Source organism: Pipra filicauda, unplaced genomic scaffold (genome assembly GCF_003945595.2).
Source record: "Pipra filicauda isolate LSUMZ 115617 unplaced genomic scaffold, ASM394559v2 scaffold81_size6448238_pilon, whole genome shotgun sequence".
NCBI classification, from domain to species: Eukaryota; Metazoa; Chordata; class Aves; order Passeriformes; family Pipridae; genus Pipra; species Pipra filicauda.
This window is the reverse complement of record NW_024104998.1, coordinates 2,715,272-2,721,271: the sequence shown is the minus strand read 5'-3', so window position 1 is coordinate 2,721,271 and position 6,000 is coordinate 2,715,272. Positions and strand designations below refer to the sequence as shown.

The 6,000-nt window shown below is 42.7% G+C and overlaps 1 protein-coding gene across 1 annotated transcript in view; it reads right to left on the bottom strand.

The window, feature by feature from the left end:
- Nucleotides 1-1,166: 1,166 nt before the first annotated feature.
- Nucleotides 1,167-6,000, bottom strand: part of CA8 (carbonic anhydrase 8) — a 64,707-nt gene continuing 59,873 nt past the window's right edge. The window contains exon 9 of the mRNA XM_039390430.1: nucleotides 1,167-1,499. The gene's annotated coding sequence lies outside the window, so the exon portion shown is untranslated. The remainder of the gene's footprint in view (nucleotides 1,500-6,000) is intronic.

The following is a 6,000-nucleotide window of genomic DNA, read 5'->3' as shown; positions in this document are numbered from 1 at the left end:
CACTGTGCAAACAACAAAAGGGCAAAAGAGCACATGTGCCAGGTGCCCCAAGGAGAGTGAGTTGGATCCTGTTTTGGGTGTATGTACTGTTTAGCAGGAGAGAGAAGGGCACTGAGAAGAGGGCTTCGGAGTTTCTGAGCCCCGTTTGAAGGCTCCTCTGGAGGTTGTGGTGCTTTGAGGCTCAGGTGGAGACTCAAGAGGGTGTGGGACTGCTCAGTTGTGTCCCTGATGGCAGCAAGCAGCAACAACTTCATCACAAGGAATGGCTTGATTAGACCAGGTGTGCTTGGCTCTCCAGTCTCTTCATAAACAGGGCTCTCAGAAGGAACTTCTTCCCCATTCTGTCCTGTGGGGCCTCTGGTGTCTGCTTACTCAGTGTTGCTAGCTGTAATAGACTTGCCTGGGGTACAGCTGGGTGCAGAGGATCCTTTATCCAGAGGACGCCTTCCCCTCTACTGGAATCTGGATGTGAATGTGCTTCTAACTAGTCAGTTACAGTCAGGCTCTAACAATAAAACAGTAATATTTGAACTGTGCTCTTCCACTATGCCTTAAATGTTGATATGGTTTTGTTTGCTCAGTTGTGTATAAGATTTCTGTGATGTGTTTGATTTCCTTTTGTGCTATTCAAATAAAGGAAACAGAAAATTCAAAGGCAGTCAAGAATAGGGAAGTTATATCCTAACTTCTTGGAGCTAAGGGATTTCTGAGAAAGTACTGTGAGAAGCTTTAGGTGATGGCTTGTGAACTGCATGGGCCAAAGTGTGAGCAGGGACTTGGGCTGCCAAGGGCTACAAATTTCCTCTCTATCTGCTCTCACAGAGGGAGGGGGGAAGAGTGACTTGCCACTTTCGGAAGAAGTGATCAAGGCACCTGCCATGTTACAGGTCTACCAGGGGCTCCAGCTGTCACGGACAGATGCTTAACACTGACCATGAGAACACAAAGTATGAAAAAGTACTTGGGATTTGTTTGTTTTCCACTAGGACGAAGTGAAAACTACTTGTCTTGTAATTGGATGCTCAATAAACAAATTTACTGCAACATTCAAGCTTCCTACCGTTTCCACGCTGAGTTCAAATGGACAGGATTAAGGGGCTAGTGATAGTACCAGCAACTGAAAAATGGACGATTGGTTAAAAAATTAACTGTAGTACACTGACGGCTGAAGGAATCTGATTGTATTTACAATATAGAAGATGAACCTGTTCATCCACTGCTCTCTACTACAGCAACTGCAGATGTTGCAAGCACTGTAACTGAAGGAAAATTATTCTGCTAATTTTTATACTGAAAATCCCATTCAAATGAATAATAACTGCAATTTATCATGTATCCAGAATCGTTCTTCTCTGCAGACTTCAATAGAGACCAGTGAGTCTTTCCTCAATCCATCTGATTTCATGTTTGTTTATCATAATACAGAGGGGTCATGTACCAAGTAAACAGGTAGTTTTAGAAAGTTAACGCCTCTTGAGTTATTAGATGAGACTTGGTACCTAAGGAAACAGAGAGATATAAATTAGTCAGTTCCAGGAAGGGATTACGACTACATAACTTGGTTTATCCATGGAAGATAAAACTCCTATAAGGAGTCATCTTTATTTCAGAGTATAATAAAAAATAAGTAGTTTTTAATTTTTAAAATATATTTTTAGAGACTTGATCCTCTTTCACTGAATGGGGTGGTTTGTCACTGAATCAGGCATTGAGTAGTCCGAGTCAGACCATTATTGAAATCTGAAAATAATTAATGCAGAATGAGTACTTCAGAATAGCTTGCTACATTATACATCTTCAGAATACACATTTTGAAGTATACCTGTGACTTCCTAGAAATATTCAGTACCTCTAATAAGGGGGAAAATGCCGGGATGAGATTGATTAGGTTTTTTTAGTTAAAAGTGTATACTTTCTTCTTCCCACCGGGTGTAACAACTAAGAAATCTTTGACATTTCTCTTTGAGAAAATTACATAAAACACCAATTCTAAATGCTGTCTCATTATCTACAGTTGATGCTCTTACCGTTCCTTTTTATAAAGACCATTTTTCAAATGCCTTTTGAGTCAGTGCCTCACTCTAGTAGCCATTGTGTCTTTGAACACTCTATTTTGCCCAGCGCCTAAATTGCTGAGTACCCCAAATCCTAAAGACGAATTACTGCAATGAAAAATATTCAAACATCAAAATGGCTGCTGCATTTGATAGAAGCTGCTTTAAAGATTGAAAGTGGCCTAGCCTAAATATTCCCAGTATTAGCAACGCATTAGAGAAATCAGAAATGCATTTACCATTTAATACATTAATGACTCTAGAGCTGGTCAGATAAATGCATCAGAAAATACAGTGTGTAACTTCCTTACCTCTGTGTTCTCTTTTTCAAGAACTGTTGTTTACACTGATATTTCCTGTGTTGATACAGAAGTTATGCTACCTCTGCTGGTAAATCTGGCTATTTTAATCTGTTTATGTGTTTATGTGTTGATCCAGCAAAAATGTGCTTGGTACATCCTCTGGTGGCAACACATGGAAACATCAGCTGGGTGTGCAAAAATCCTGACTCTTCAGTTTCTGTCTTCACGTATTAGAGCTGCCTTTTCCCTGCTTAGGCAGAGGAAAACTCGTGGGTAAGAGTGTTCAAGAGGAGCTGCTGGAAAGCAGACCACCTTCAACTCAGGCCAGGCTGCCTCAGGACAGCATCACAGAACTGTTCACCGCAGGAGTTCAGAGGGCTCACAGCACGATCATGCCACAGCTCTTCATTTTCACCCCTCCATGCCATCCTGCCACCTCAAACTATTACATTTTTATGGAAGAGAAGCAAAATTGTGTAAGTCGGTTGTGGTTTATTATCCCTGGCAGGCCACTCATGCCCAAACAAACTGTAGCAGCCCTTTTGAAGCACTGGCACTCAGAGCAGGTGGTGAAACCCCATGCCAGGGAGGGACATACTCTCAGTATTTAATACACTGAGGTGACTCTCAGTATTTAATGCAAAGTAAGAACAAAGTAAGGAGGATTGAAGCAATTTTCCACTAGGATGGATGAGCCTGACTGAGCAGAAGGGGACAGCTTGGGCTTTGAGAACCAGCACCACAAAGTCCCCTCACCTTTCTCTCTGCTTCTTCTTCCCAGGTGGCCTAGGCATGACTCCTTCTCAATGCTGAAAGCCAGTGAGTAGGACGATGTCACGTATGGATTTAAAATGTGCACCAGGAATTAAGAAAGAGCTATGAAATAGGTGTGAAATTATATTAATTTAAAATTGATTAGCACATGATTGTCTGAGGACCATGTGTTAATAGCCTCTTTTCTGATCAGGAAGTCTACTGTTTTATCCAAAACATAGTTATTTGTAATGTTTTTTCTTTTTTTACCCTTTGACCTTCAGGATATGGGCAACAGGCAAGATGTTTTACTGTACTACTTTTCACTCCAGCAACAAAGGAGGATTAGTTACTATTTAATCAGCTGCTTTCTTCCCAAGACTTGCTGATGAAGCCCATGAAATTAAGTTGTTCAGATTTTGCAGTCCAGGAGAGTAGATGCTGCCAATGGCAAATTTCTGTCTGCCAAAGTGAGCACCATGAGGGAGGCAGAGAAGACAGGAAAGAGGGACATCAGGAACCACTAGGAGGTGGTATCAGGTGGGATCAGTAGTATCTGATGGTCACTTGCACCACTGTCCTCAGGTGGGATGGTGGCTTCTCTGTACCACAGAGATTACTGACTAAACAAAATTAAGAAAAATTCTTGGTGCAGAAAATAGTGGAGATGGCACCATGCATTGTTCAGGGGAGAGGACTGTTAACAGATGCAAACACAGCTTTAAAAAAAGTAAAAGGTTGTTAGGAAGAAGACAAATTTCTGTGTCACTGCCTGAGGGCACTGCCAGGACTCTTCCTGTTCCCAGGGAGGTGCCTGATATGGGACAGTGTTTGATCCTGTCTCCTGACTGGTCCTGGTTGAGGTGGTGGAACAAACCTGTCTCCCAGGCCCTGTCTTGACACCCCAGGGAGCCCCCAGTCCTCATGGTGCCCTGCTGCACTGCGATATCCTGAAGGACCCAAGAGGAATCGGGGAAAGGCATGGGGACATGGTCACTGAAGCTGAATGTGGTTAGCCCAGAGGAAAACCTTTTTAAGGAGATGAGGAAGGCTCACAAGGGAAGGTCTCTAAAGCAAGTTATACAAATACCCATCAGCCACTCTTACCTCAGTGATGGGATAGGACTAGACAGTGCAGATCAACATTCCTGCGTTTTTACAGCAGAAACAGGCTCATCTACAGCAAGGGGAGACCTCCTCTGCTGAGCAAATTCTCCTGGCCAAGCCTGCTTCAAGGTGTGTCTCATTGAACTTCACCGAAGTAAGGAACATATGAAGGAGGAAAAAGCTTTATTTTGGCTACTCCTTTACAACTTTCCTTCAACGACCCAGGAAGGATCAAGCTCTTTCACTACTCTTTTCAGCTCAAGACATGAGCACCTGGATCCAGCAGTGAAACTTCAGACTTCCATCAGGGCCACTGGGGGGGCTCTGCCTTTCCCTCCCAAAGCAGACGTGATCTCACTGCAGGTACCATTGAGACTCATCCATTTCCAGACACAGCAGTAACCCTTTTTCAAGAGACTGACTACATGGCTAGGTAGAACCAGCACCATTTTGTAGTAACTTGCTGTGAAAAATCAATATTTACTGCCTGCAACTCTAGTATTGAATTATTTATTTGAGAATTTAAGTATTTGAACACATATCAAAGCCAATCGTATCCTGGGCTGCATCAAAAGCAGCATGGCCTGCAGGTCAAGTGAGGTGATTCTGTCTTCTACTCCACTTGCATGAGACCCCACCTCAAGTACTAGTTCCATGTCTGGGGTCTCCAGCATAGCAAAGATATTGACCTGTAGGAGCAAGTCCAAAGGACAGCCACCAAGATGATTAGAGGAATGGAGCACCTCTCCTATGAGGAAAGGCAGAGAGAGTTGGGACTGTTCAGCCTGAAGAAGAGGTTTCAGGACGACTTGATTTTAACCTTCCAGTACCTGAAGGGAGCCTACAAGAGAGATGGAGAGAGACTACTTACAAGAGCATATAGTGACAGGACAAGAGGCAATGGCTTTAAACTGAGAGTAGGTTTAGATTAGACATTAAAAAGAAACTCTTTACTGTGAGGGTGGTGAGGCACTGGAACAGGTTGCTCGGAGAAGATGTGGATGCCCACCCTATCCCTGCAAGTGTTCAAGCCAGGCTAGATGGAGCCCTGAGCCACCTGGTCTAGTGAAAGGTCTCCTTGCCCATGGCAGGGGGCTTGGAACTAGTATCTTTAAGGTCCCTTCCAACCCAAACCATTCTATGATTTTGTATTTATTCAAAGTGCATTATTAAAAGGATAAACTGTTAGACACTCTGAGTACTAGCATGTCTTACTACAGCTCTGGCAAGAGGAAAACTTGTGATAAAACATGATAAGCCAGCAATAAATAGCTTCCAGGCCATCTCCTACTGCTCAGAGATGTTTAACCTGAAGTAGCATGTAAGAGATAGATCCTTGACAGAGCTTTGGAGAAGTGGAGCATTTGGGCCATCCCTACTGATTGTAGGGATTCCCGCAAAACAGGAAATAAAGAGAAATTTTTTGTATAAAAACACATGTTCTGGAGATCTCTAAGTCAGGAAAAGAGAACAGACCCATTCATATTGCAGCTGTTGCTGAAGGACTAATAGGAGTGACAAAGAGTGGAAACTTCTTTCTGGGAGATGGTGTCTGGACATGCACAGAGGTAGGCTATTTATTTGGTTGAAAGGTGACTTAGTCACATTTGGAGAAAAGTGTTACACTTTGGCCAAATCCAATCACTCTACCATCATATCAAGGTATCTTACACAATGAAATGGGCAAAAAATTATAAACATTTTTCCCAAGAAGTACCTAAGCTTTTTTATATGCCATTAGTCCCCAGTTTTATCCTTTTATTTAAAACTTTTGAAAGTAAAAC